The sequence below is a fragment of the Macaca fascicularis genome, chromosome 9, assembly GCF_037993035.2.
Source record: "Macaca fascicularis isolate 582-1 chromosome 9, T2T-MFA8v1.1".
Taxonomy (NCBI): domain Eukaryota; kingdom Metazoa; phylum Chordata; class Mammalia; order Primates; family Cercopithecidae; genus Macaca; species Macaca fascicularis.
Window position 1 is genome coordinate 59,341,957 of NC_088383.1, and position 11,732 is coordinate 59,353,688.

Genomic DNA, 11,732 nt, shown 5'->3' on the forward strand with positions numbered 1-11,732 from the left:
CCAGTGATCTTTAGTATTTCTGGAGCATCATTTATAATGTCACCTTTGTCATTTCTGAGTGTGCTTATTTGAATCTTCTCTCATTTTTTCTTGGTTGATGTAGCTAGCAGTCTGTCAATTTTGTTTGTCCCCTCAATGAACCAACTTTTTGTTTTACTAGTCCTTTGTATCTTTTTATGGTCTCAATCCCATTTAGTTCTGCTGTTTGTTATTTCCTTTCTTCTCCTAGCTTTGAGTTTGGTTTGTTCTGTTTTTCTCTAGTTCCTTCAACTGTGATGTTAGGTTGTTAATTTGAGATCTTTCTGTCTTTTTGATGTAGACATTTAGTGCTATAAGCTTTCCTCTTAGTACTGCTTTTGCTGTTTCCCAGATGTCTTGGTATTTTATGTCTCTATTTTATTCATTTCAAAGAATTTTAAAATTTCTGCCTTAATTTCATTGTTTACCCAAGAGTCATTCAGGAGGAAGTTGTTTAGTTTCCATGTACTTGTGCAGTTTTGAGTGTTCCTCTTGGTATTGATTTCTGATTTCATTTCAGTGGTTTGGGAAGACACTTGATATTATTTCAGTTTTTATTTTATTTTATTGAGCCTTGCATTATGGTCAAGGATATGGTCAATTATGGAGAATGTTTCATGTGCAGGTGAAAAGAATGTATATTCTGTGGTTGTTGGTAGAATGTTCTATAAATGTTTTTAGGTCCATTTGGTCTGTGGCCCAGTTTAAGTCCAGAGTTTCTTTGCTATTTTCTACCTCGATGGTCTCTATAGTGATGTCACTGGGATATTGAAGTCCCCCACTATCATTATATTGCTATCAATCTGTTTTCTTAGGTCTAGTAGTATTTGTTTTATGAATCTGAATGCTCCATTGTTGGGTGCATATATATATTTAGTAAAATCTTCTTGTTGTATTGAATGCTTTATCATTATGTAATGATATTTTTGTCTTTTTAAAAATGTTGTTGGTTTAAAGTCTGTGTTATCCAATATGAGAATGGCTACTCCTGCTTACTTTTGTTTTCCATTTGCATAATATATGTTTTTCACCATTTTACTTTGAGTCTGAAATTGCCTTTAGCCAGTAGATTGGTCTCTTGTATGCAGCCAGTGGTTGGGTCTTTATATCCAACTTGCCTCTCTGATCTTCTAAGTAGATCATTTAGGCCAGCAGTCCCCAACCTTTTTGGCATCAGGGATAAGTTTCATGGAAGATGATTTTTTTTCACAAATGGTGGCAGGGAATGGTTTCAGGATGAAACTGATTGACCTCAGATCATCAGGCATTAGATTCTCATAAGGACCGTGCAACCTAGATCCTTTGCATGTGCAGTTCACAATAGGGTTCACACTCCTGGGATAATCTGATGTTGCCATTGATCTGACAGGAGACAGAGCTCAGGCAATAATGCTCACTTGCCCACCACTCAACTTCTGCTGTGTGGTCAGGTTCCTAACAGGCCAAGGACCAGTCTATGGCCTGTGGATTGGGAACCCCTGATTTAGGCCATTTACACTCAAGCTTAATATTGATATGTGAGGTGTTGTTCACATTATAATGTTATCAGCTAGTTCTTTTGGAGTTTCAAATTTGTAATTGCTTTGTAGGATCTGTGAGCTTTGTACTTATGTATCCTTCCATGATGGTGAGTAGTGCCCTTTAATTTCCACTTTTTGAATTCCTTTCAGCATTTCTGGTAGGAACAATCTGGTGGTGACAAATTCTCTTAGCACTTGTTTGTTTGGGAAACACTTTATTTCTCCTACATTTGTGAAGCTTAGTATGGTGAGATATGAAATTCTTGGCTGGCATTTTTTCCCTTGAGGAGGCTAAAAGTAGGCCCCCAGTCTCTTCCAGCTTGTAGGGTTTCTGCTGAGAAGTCTGCTGTTAGTCTAATGGGTTTTCTTTTATAGGTAATTTGATCATTTTCTCTAGCTGCATTTAAGATTTTTTTCTTATTGCGAATCTTGGATAGTCTGATAACTATATGTCTTCATGATGTTCATCTTCTATAATATGTTGTAGGTGTATTCTGAGTTTCTTATATCTTGAAGTCTACCTCTCTAGCAAGATTAAGTACATTTTCCTGAATTATTCCCCTAGATGTTTTCCAGTTTACTTACTTTTTCTTCTTCTCTCTCAGGAATGCCTATGAATTATAGGTTTGGTGATTTTACATAATAGCATATTTCTTCTTTTTTTAAATTCTTTATTTTTGTCTGACTGTGTTAATTCAAAAGACCAGTCTTCAAGATCTGAAATTTTTTTCTTCTACCTGGATTGTTGGAGCTTTTTACTGTATTTTGAAATTATTTAAGTGTATTTTTTATTTCCAGAAGTTCTGTTTTTTTTTTTTTTTTTTTTTTTTTTCTTTAAAGGTATTTATCTCTTCCTTAATTTCCTGGTTTGTTGTCATGATTTCTTTGTGTTAGTTTTCAACTTTCTCTTGGCTCTCATTGACCTTCCCTGCAATCCATACTTTTAATTCTTTATCTGTAATATTTGAGTTTTCATTTCGGTTGGAGCTTATCGCTAGAGAGCTAGTGTGAATATTTGATGTTATCACAACATTCAGATCTTTCATAGTGCCAGAATTTTTACACTGGTTCCTTCTCATCTGGAGGAGCTGACACTCCTGATTTTTAAATTTATTTCCATTTATGTGTGATATTTTCTCTGTTATCCCCCCTCCCCTTGAGGGTGTCACTGTAGAGTATGTTGATAGGGGTTTTGGCTTTTCTCCTGCAGCCCTGTGCACTTTTATCGGGCTGTGCAGTTCAACCTGCAGACCAGTAGGTGGCACTTACAAATAAGAGCTGGCTGTGGCATAAGCCCATGGATGTGTATTTGATCTTTGTTCACTAAGGTGCTCTCTATAGTTTCAGGTGACAGGCTGGATAGTGGAATGCCAGGTGCCCTGAGCTTCCTATTCAGAATGCGTTGGGGGAGTGGAAGAGAGGATGCAGCTGGGCAGAGGTGGACCCCCTGGCTTTCCCACAAACACCCCCAATGATAAGCACAGGCACCAGCCCTGATGGGGGTGTCTGGGGGAGCTCCTGATGAAATGCACAGAGGTCTCTGTGGTTGATGAGGGGGCTGCACTGGCTCCATGTCCTAGATAGGCAGGAACGCAATCAGCTTCCCTATCACACCCCTGTTCTGGGGCTGGTGTTTCTCAGTACAGATGCACACTGTGGTCTATCTCCTGGCCACAGTGTGGCTGAGAGACATGAAAAATGCCTGTCCTGTGTGCCTTTCTGGAGGAATGGCTTCAGGGTGTAAATTCTTCATTCAGCCCAATGCAGGCAGTTGTATGGCTCGCCAATGTGGTGATGTTCTCCATGTGGTAATGCCGCTGCCTCATGGGGAGACGGGGAACAGCTCTGCCTATCAGCCATGTGGTGGGAGTCATCATGGTGGTGTTGGCTGCTTGGGTGGGCCCAAACTCAGGCCCAAGGAGGAGTCAGGTGCCAACGATATTGGACTGGGCTAGGTAATTCCCAAACTCCCACACTTCTCAACGACCCACTAGATGGCATGTAGGAGTCCTGATGTGGCTGGACCAGGATCCAGCCAGCCCAGAGTTCAGGTGCTGGCTGTGATAGGGAGGGGTGGGCTGGTCCCCTGGAGCCTGAGAACAGATCACAGGACTCTGGGGGCTGGGCATTCCCAAGGGCTCCAGGCCACAGCTGCAATGCTCAGGCATAGCAGGGTGGCTGTGCTGTGCACTTTTCACTCAGGAAGGCAGGACCCTTCAGCTGGGGCAATGAGCGATGGCAGTTGTTGGGCTCATGGCCCACTCGCACTTCTCTCCCAAAGCTGGATTTTGCTGTTAGGAGCTCAGGAAGGTACCGGAACTTCCTGCTCCCTCCCTGGCCTGGGGCAGCAGAGGCAAGCCTGTGGTGGAAAGGGCTAATGGGCAGCCTCTGGGGGTTGGGATCTCAGAGGAACACTGAGCTGTGGCTGTCATGCTCAGGCAGGGGTGGGTGGTGGCACTGGCAGCCTGTCACCAAAGCAGGCAAGTCCCATTTGGCAGAGAGGAGCAGCAGAGGGAAGCCATGCAGAGCATCGTCTACCCACTCCTCCTTACCACAGCTGCAATATCTGTCTTTGGGGCACACAAAAGTGCCCAGTTCCCCTCTATGGTGGGCAGCAGCCATAGATCTGCACCAGGCAGATCAGGGATGAAAAGACTGTGGGATCCATGTAGGCTTGAACAGTGCCTCTGCACCATCTCCAGCAGGCTCCCTGTGTTCATCTGGAGGCCTGGGGGCTCCCTGTGGCTAGGATTGCAAAGGTCCATGGTGGAGGTGTGAAATTTCAGGGTTCTCTCGCTCACCTCTTCCCTGTGTTACGGAGCCCTTTGTGGCTCCTTGGGGGTCCCAGCTCGGCAGGCTTCCGTCTCCTCTGCTGTCTGTGATTCTCATCACCTCTCTGGTGAATTTCAGCGTGCTCTCTTAGAGGATCTCTTTGAAGTGTTAGTATTTACTATTTTGATGCCTGAGAGGCACCCACTAGCTGCTTCTAGCCTGGGCTGTCTTTATTCCACTGCCCCCTCCTCCGGAGGAGCAGGATACTTTTAGAAAACAAGTCTCACATCAGAGCTGCCCAAAACAGAATTGCACAAAAGGGAACACGGCGGGCAATTTTTATTCCTTATTTTGGACCGGAACTATAAGAACACACATTTCTGAGAGTCCAATGGATGTCACGTAAAGCACCCCTGTAGAGCTGGAAAGAGCCAGAGCAGGTGAGGCTATGAGTAGCCCCACATGGAACAACAAAGCTCACATGAAGCCAGGGCACTTCTCACCCCTGGGATGGCACAGAGAAGGTCCAGGTCTCCAGGGGCACTGCAGGCCTCCATTGGTCATTCAGGGACCTCAATATGCAGGGGAAGCTCTGCCAGGCAAGAGCATTCTTTTGAGATCAGTTTCTAATCAGCCAGACAGAAGGAACAGGGCTAGGCTGGGTGACAGGCATGTGCACCTGCCACTGCCATGAGCTCAGACACAGCCTGCTGAGCTGCAGGGGAGGCTGCAATTTAGTAGCTGTGCATCCAAGAAGGAGTTGGGGGTAGATTTGTGACCAGTGCCCAGTCCCTGCTAGGGTGCCAATCACTGAGGGCAAGGACCCTGGAGCTTTAGCTCTCCTACTGGTTTCCCCAACCTACTAGGGAAGTCTCCCTTGATGGCAAGACCCTGGTGGGACTTTTGGAGGCAAATGTGCACACCTGGTCTGCACACCTGTATTAGCTGAACCTCTTATAGAGGCTTGGAAACAGATTGGAGAGGAAAATGTACATGTAGAAGGTTTATTTTGTTAGGGAGTCCTCTGGGGAGCACCACGGTGAGGGAGAGAATAAAGGCAGGAACCAGACCCACATAGGATGTGCTACAGCGAACATCTCCAATCAATGGGAAAATAAATGGCTATTCATTTGCAGGAAAGTGTTATTTAAGGCACTTTTCTTGCAGTCCTGAAACTCCAACTGTCAACCCATAAGCCCCAGCAAAGAGGCATGGAGGTGATTGGGACAGGGACTGCCTAGCGACAAGGTGAGCCCTTAGATACCCCACCCCGCACCCACCACCAGGGGCTCGAGCCTCCGTGAGAGGAGGCATCAGGTGGGTTGAAGTGTAGGAAAGTGTAGGAGGGCTGGGCTGGGCTTTAGCAGCTGAGTCTTCTGACTGTAGCCCAGAGCCCTGTGCACTTCCCCAGGTTGCCCCCTTCCGCAGTCGGGAACTGAACCACCAGGCCCTCCCAGACGGCTGCTTCATGGTGAAGCTGCCTTAGTGCAGCACTCTAATCATTTATCATTAAAGTGGGCACAGCCAGAACTCCCAGAGCTCAATGGGGCCTTGATACATCCTAAGCGTCTACTCTGTGCTAGACCCTTGGTCCTAGGAGGTGGGGACGTCACATCAGAACACTGGGGAGTTTTGTCAACTTTGTTTTATCCTCCTTGGGGATGTGCTGCTGATCGCCACTGGTGAATTGTTTTAGACTCACTAACATTTTGTGAGCTTGGCTTGCTTTCTTCACATTGGATAGATTAGGAAACTACAGGTCTGAGAATGTAAAGCAACTTGCTTAAGATCCCACAACTTTTAAGTGGAAGAACCAGGAGTCAATGCAGAGCAGCTGTCTGCAGAGGTGTACTGGGCACTCTGCAGAGGTCTATGGTTCCTGTCCGTAAGTGTGGAACCTGCAGCCAGGAGTGGGGATATGGGGGAAGTATCCACCCACCTCTCACAGAGGCTCACAGCCTAGAGCATGTCCCCAGCCTCCTGCCAGGTCATCACTGGAGCCTGAAGGAACCCCTCCACCTGGCTGGCCAGTGGACCCAGCTCTGGGCTGGGGCGAGGCTCCCTCACCACTGCTGGTTGGGTGGACTGTCCTCCTGGCTGGCCTGGGCTATTCCTGAGCTTGCTGCTCAGCCCCTCCCTCCAATCCCTCAGCTCAGGTCTCCAAGCCTGGGCTAGTGGCTTGGGCTCTTTGAAGCCAGGAGCCTCCCCTAGACTCCCACCAGGCATGGCTGCAGGATTCCTCTGCATGCACACATACACAACCACACATCCATAAGCCTGTGTTGAAGCTTTTGAGCCTACACAAAGCTGTGGTCTTCATGCAGTTCCCCTGACCCCTTTTGTGAACACCAGAATTCCCTGAGTAGGCCCAGCATGTAGAGGGAGACAGCGTGGCAGAAGGGAACTCCATGTCTCACCAGAATTCCCTGAGTAGGCTCAGCATGTAGAGGGAGACAGAGGGGCAGAAGGGAACTCTGTGTCTCAAGCACTGCCTAGTGTTTCTGCCTGTGCTGTGCTGGGTTATTTGCATACCTGGTCAGGTAATCTATTGAAACATTCATTTTTATGTCCTCCCTCTGTTTCTTTCTTTTTTTTTAATGGCATTGAGATTTTTATTAACCTACCTTCCTGCTTTATTTTAACATTATAAACATTATAAGCCGAATTATTCTCTTTTTGACCCAGGGTTGTGATAGGAACTCTCTTGTTACAAAGTGGTAGCCGATCTGTGCCTGCTTTTTATGCTTTTCTGGCCCCTCTCAACCTCTGGCTGTCACTTCTCTGTTCTTTCTGTTTTCCTTAACAGTGTATTCTAATTCCTGTAAAACAGGGACTGAAAGTACCAACCTCTTTGTCATGAGGTTTAAGAGAAGGCCCAGCACTAAGCCAAGCTCTCAGGAAAATTGAAACAGTTCCTCCTTGCCCTTCAGTGCAGCTCCTTCTCGTCTATCAGGGGCTGAAGAATGACTGAACCTATAAACCAAGCACACGGTGTAAGTCCACAGACCAGGGGAAGGCCTAGATGGTAAAGTACGTGGGCTTTGTGACTCCACTGCTGACATCCAGGCTAAGGGAGGACTGACTTAGTGAGCAGTTACAAGACCACTGAGCTCACGGTTCCCTGTGGCTGTCTACCTCGTATCTCCGCCATGACCAGGGCTTGAAGAGGGGCCTCTCAGTTCCCCTGACACACCTGGAATAGTATGAGGGTGCAGCAGAAGCCAAAAACGGAGTGACCAGCCCTGGGGAGTCGATGGGGGACGCTGACCAACCAGTCACTAAGTTGGTGCTATTTGCTCTTAAGAAGGAGAGGCAGGGCCTGGGCAAGAACAGCAGCTGGAAGGTGAAATGCAGGCCTGGCTCTCAGTAGCATCAATGATCAGCCTTGAAGGGGCCATCAGGGGAGATGCTCCAGGTACTGGGCCTGCTTCTCAGTCAGCTTGGTCAGTTTCATGCTCAGCTTGCCCAGGTGGGCTTCAGCCACTGCCTCATCCAGCGTCTTGGGCAGGACGTGAACCCCAATGGGGTACTTCTCTGGGTGGGTTCACAGCTCAATCTGTGCAGTCACCTGGTTGATGAAGGAGTCACTCGTCACAAAGCCAGGGTGACCCATGACACAACCCAGGCTGACCAGCTGACCCTCAGCCAGCAGGATGGTGCGGCGTCCATTCTTCAGCGAGTACCTGGTCACCTGGGGCTTGATGGTCACCTTCTCCCAATGTTCTCGCTGAGCCATTTGACATCGATCTCCACATCAAAGTGTCCAGTGTTACACATGATGGCTTCATCCTTCACCTGTTCAAAGTGCCGGCCAAGGACGATGTTGACACAGCCTGTGGTGGTGATAAAGGTTTTGCCCTCCTGACAGGCTTCGTCCATGGTGGTCCCTTCATAGCCCTCCATGGCAGCCTACAGTGCGTTAATGGGGTCTATCTTGGTGATGACGTGGGCCCCGAAACCCCACAGGGCATGGGCACAGCTCTTGCTCATGTTTATGACCGCAACCTTGCCGGCAATCATCACCTCTGTGGCCCACTTGATGCCATCTATGAGGGACTCCCAGCAGCCATAGAGCTTGTTGAACTTGCTCTTGGTGATGGAGTTGTTGTCATTGGCACCTTCAGGATCCCACTGACCAGCATCCTGTGTGGGTTGTGGACCCCAGTCTTGGTTTCCTTGGAAGTACCTCAGATGGCCCAGCAAGAGCTGTGAGTACTTGGTGTGGAAGAGGTTGGCGAAGTCACCCCCATCCTCCAGAATAATGTTGAGGGCCCGTCCTTGAATTACAGTGACTGCTCGATGCACCACAGGTACTCCTTGTCCTTTCGCCCTTCCAGGCGTATACTGGAATGCCAGACTTGGCAATGGCAGTCAACACATGGTTCTGGGTGAGGAAGATGTTGCTGCTGGGGCACCCAGGGTGATGAGGGTCTCAATGTGGATGGCCGTCTCCATGGTCGTGTGCAAGCAGTTGGCGATGTGGGTGCCTTTGGAGCCTGGGAGCCTCGTGGCTTGAAGGCCTAGTACAGCTCCCGCATGTGCATCAGGCCTGGCATCTCCTTCTTCACAATGTTCAGGGCCTTGCATCCCCAGGCGGCCAGGCCAATGTCAATAACTTTGCAGGGCAGTTTGTCAGACAGGCTGGCGGCGCTTATGATGGAGACAGGTGAAGGGGACTGGGCCTTGGTCTGGGGACAGGCACTGGGTGGGTGGGTGGCTCTGGGCAGGGTCTCTCTGTCTCTGTATGTGTATGTGTGTGTGTATGTGTGTGTTTTCTATTTTACATTTCAAACAGATGGCCAGGCCCTTGGTATTGCAGAGGTGCCCACAGTGTGTATTAGCCAGGGTTATCCAGAGAAATAGAACCAACAGGATATATACGGGTATATGTAAGAGCAGATTTATTATAGGAATTGCCCCATGTGGTTATGGAGACCGAGAAGTCCCACGGTTTGCTATCTGCAAGCTAGAAAAACAAGAATGTCAGTGGTGTGACTCAGTCTGAGTCTGAAGGCCCAAGAATTAGAGGGGCGGGGGTGGGGCAATGGTGTAAGTCCAAATGCTATGACCTGAAAGTTAGTGTCCCCTAAAGATTCATATGCTGAAATCCTAAACCCCAAGGGATGGTATGAGGAAGTGGGGGTATGGGGAGGTGATTAGGTCACCAGGGTGGAGCCTCATGGATGGAATTAGTGCCTTTATAAAAGAGGCCTCAGGGGGCTGCCTCTCTCCTTCCATGGTGGGAGGACACAGGAGACATTGTTGGCCAAAAGATGCTAACGATGAACCAGAGAGCTGACTCTCACCAGAAACCCAATCTGCCTTGACTTAACTATCAAGAATTCCATTTTTAAATTATGAATCTTTTAGATGAACCACAAACCTTGCAAAAATTTTACAGACCACTTGAGAAAGTGGCCCCAGCTTGGGGAGTTCACTTCTATCAGCTGGAGAATTTCCGTGGAAAGTGTAAGAAAGCCTGCCTTAGGGTCCGTATGGGAGATCCCAGCCTGAGCCTGGCTACAGTCTGTGCAGAGGCAGGACCCAAGAGGAGACCAGAAGGACAGGGCTGTAGTGACTGTAGGTTGCCAGCTCATGATCACAAGAGCAGCCAGGTCTTAGCAGGACCAGACATTGGAAAACCCACAGTACCCCTGCTTGGGGTATCCTTCAGTTTTCCCTGCTCCCTGGGCTATGTGGCCTCAGTTCTGCCCCTCCCCTCCCTCCACACCTGCTCCCTTCTCCCCACCTCTGCCTCTCTGTGTACTTGGCTGTTGCGAGTAGCCCTGCAGTCTGTGGTTGCTCGTCTTCTCTTCAGAGACCCCATGGCCACGTTGCTGGGGAGAGATTCTGATCCCATAGTCTGGGCCAAGCTGTGCATGCCTGATCTGACCACCAAGGTTATACCATATAATCAGGGCTGCTGCTGGACCCTGCACGGGGTATGGGGAAGTTTGAGGGTGTGGCAATGGCTTTAGCAGGTGCCCCCAAAGTTGTCCCCAGCATGTGGAGGAGCCTGCCCATCTGTCTCCCCATGAGTGGCCCCTGTTACCTTGCTTCCTTCACTCCTGCTCCGGATGCTTCCATGAAGCTGAGACACATGAGCAAGTGGGCATCCCTCTGCCACCCTCACTGCCTCAGCACCGCCCCTTCCATCAGGCCCCACTCCCACCTGCTGCCTGCAGCCTACCCGGTGAGCTCAGCTCGGAGACCAGGGCTGGGCCTGGGCAGAGGGGATGAGGGAGTCCCATGCCTTATGTGCAGGAAACGTGGGTCTGGGCTGTTAACAGCAAAGCCTTTGTATTTGTCCACTAGGCTGTTAACAGCAAAGCCATTGTATTTGTCCACTAGGGGCCAGAACAAAGTTCCACACACTGAGTGACAAAAAACAGACACTTTTCCTGAGAATTCTGCAGGCTGCAAGTCCAAGGTCAAGGTGTGGGGGTCGTTTCCTCTGGGTCTCATGGAGCCGGGTTTGCTGACGGCCGCCTTCCTCCTGTGTCCTCCCATGCTGTTCCCTCTGCGCATGTCTGTTTCCTAAACTGTTCCTGTGAGGACACCAGTCGTACTGGACTAGGGCGCACCCTAATGACCTTGTTTAACCTTTACAAATCCTCTCCAAACACAGTACAGCTGCATCCTGAGGAACCAGGGGTCAGGACTTTAGTATATAAATTTTGGGGAGGACACAATTCAGTGCATCTCCCTGGATCGTGTCTCAGTCTCAGGGCTGGCATTTCTCTCTGGGCTCTGCCCGGGGCTCCCCACACTATGGTTCCTTTGAGGTAGCCCATCTCAGCTCACCTTCATAACTGGACCTTGGCTAGACCCTTCTGGAAGGGGCCCGCTCCCACCTCCAGACTCATTGTCCCCAGACACCCACATGTAGCTTGGTGTGGGCACACCTCTATGTGCACATGTGTGGGGAGCAGCTCAGCTTCTGAGAATGCCACCAGTGAGGGCGCCTTGGTCCTGGCCCACCGGACAGGGCTCCCAGAAGGGTAGAGAGCCTGGGTGCGCAAAGGCCTGGAATGGGCCCTTCATCAGTCCCGGGGCACGGAGACAGCTTCCATCTTCCTCTCTGGAGGGCGTCTCACAGCGCCATGAGCAGGACGGCTCCCAGTTCTGGGGGCAGCTCTGGGCAGTGGCTATGTGCCCCGGGCATGGCTGCCTCCCCTGGCCCAGCTGGTCCAGCTTATTCTTACCAACCCCAGCCCACACCTCCAGGAACAGCCTGGGGATGCTATGTGCTTAGAACGAAGGGCACTGGACCGGGGGTCAGGACAACGAGTGCTTTGCATCGCAGGACGTTCTTGTCTATTACCTCCAAGGTGGCACTGGATGGGAAAACAAATCAGTCCCCACCCAGGGTGTTATTCCCTCAGGGCTCCAGGAGCCATGGGGGTTCTGGGAGTCCCATGG

General features: G+C 49.5%; 1 pseudogene; it reads right to left on the reverse strand.

The window, feature by feature from the left end:
• Positions 1 to 6,781: 6,781 nt before the first annotated feature.
• LOC135965093 (adenosylhomocysteinase pseudogene) lies at positions 6,782 to 11,127 on the reverse strand (annotated as a pseudogene).
• Between the last annotated feature and the right edge of the window lie 605 nt (positions 11,128 to 11,732).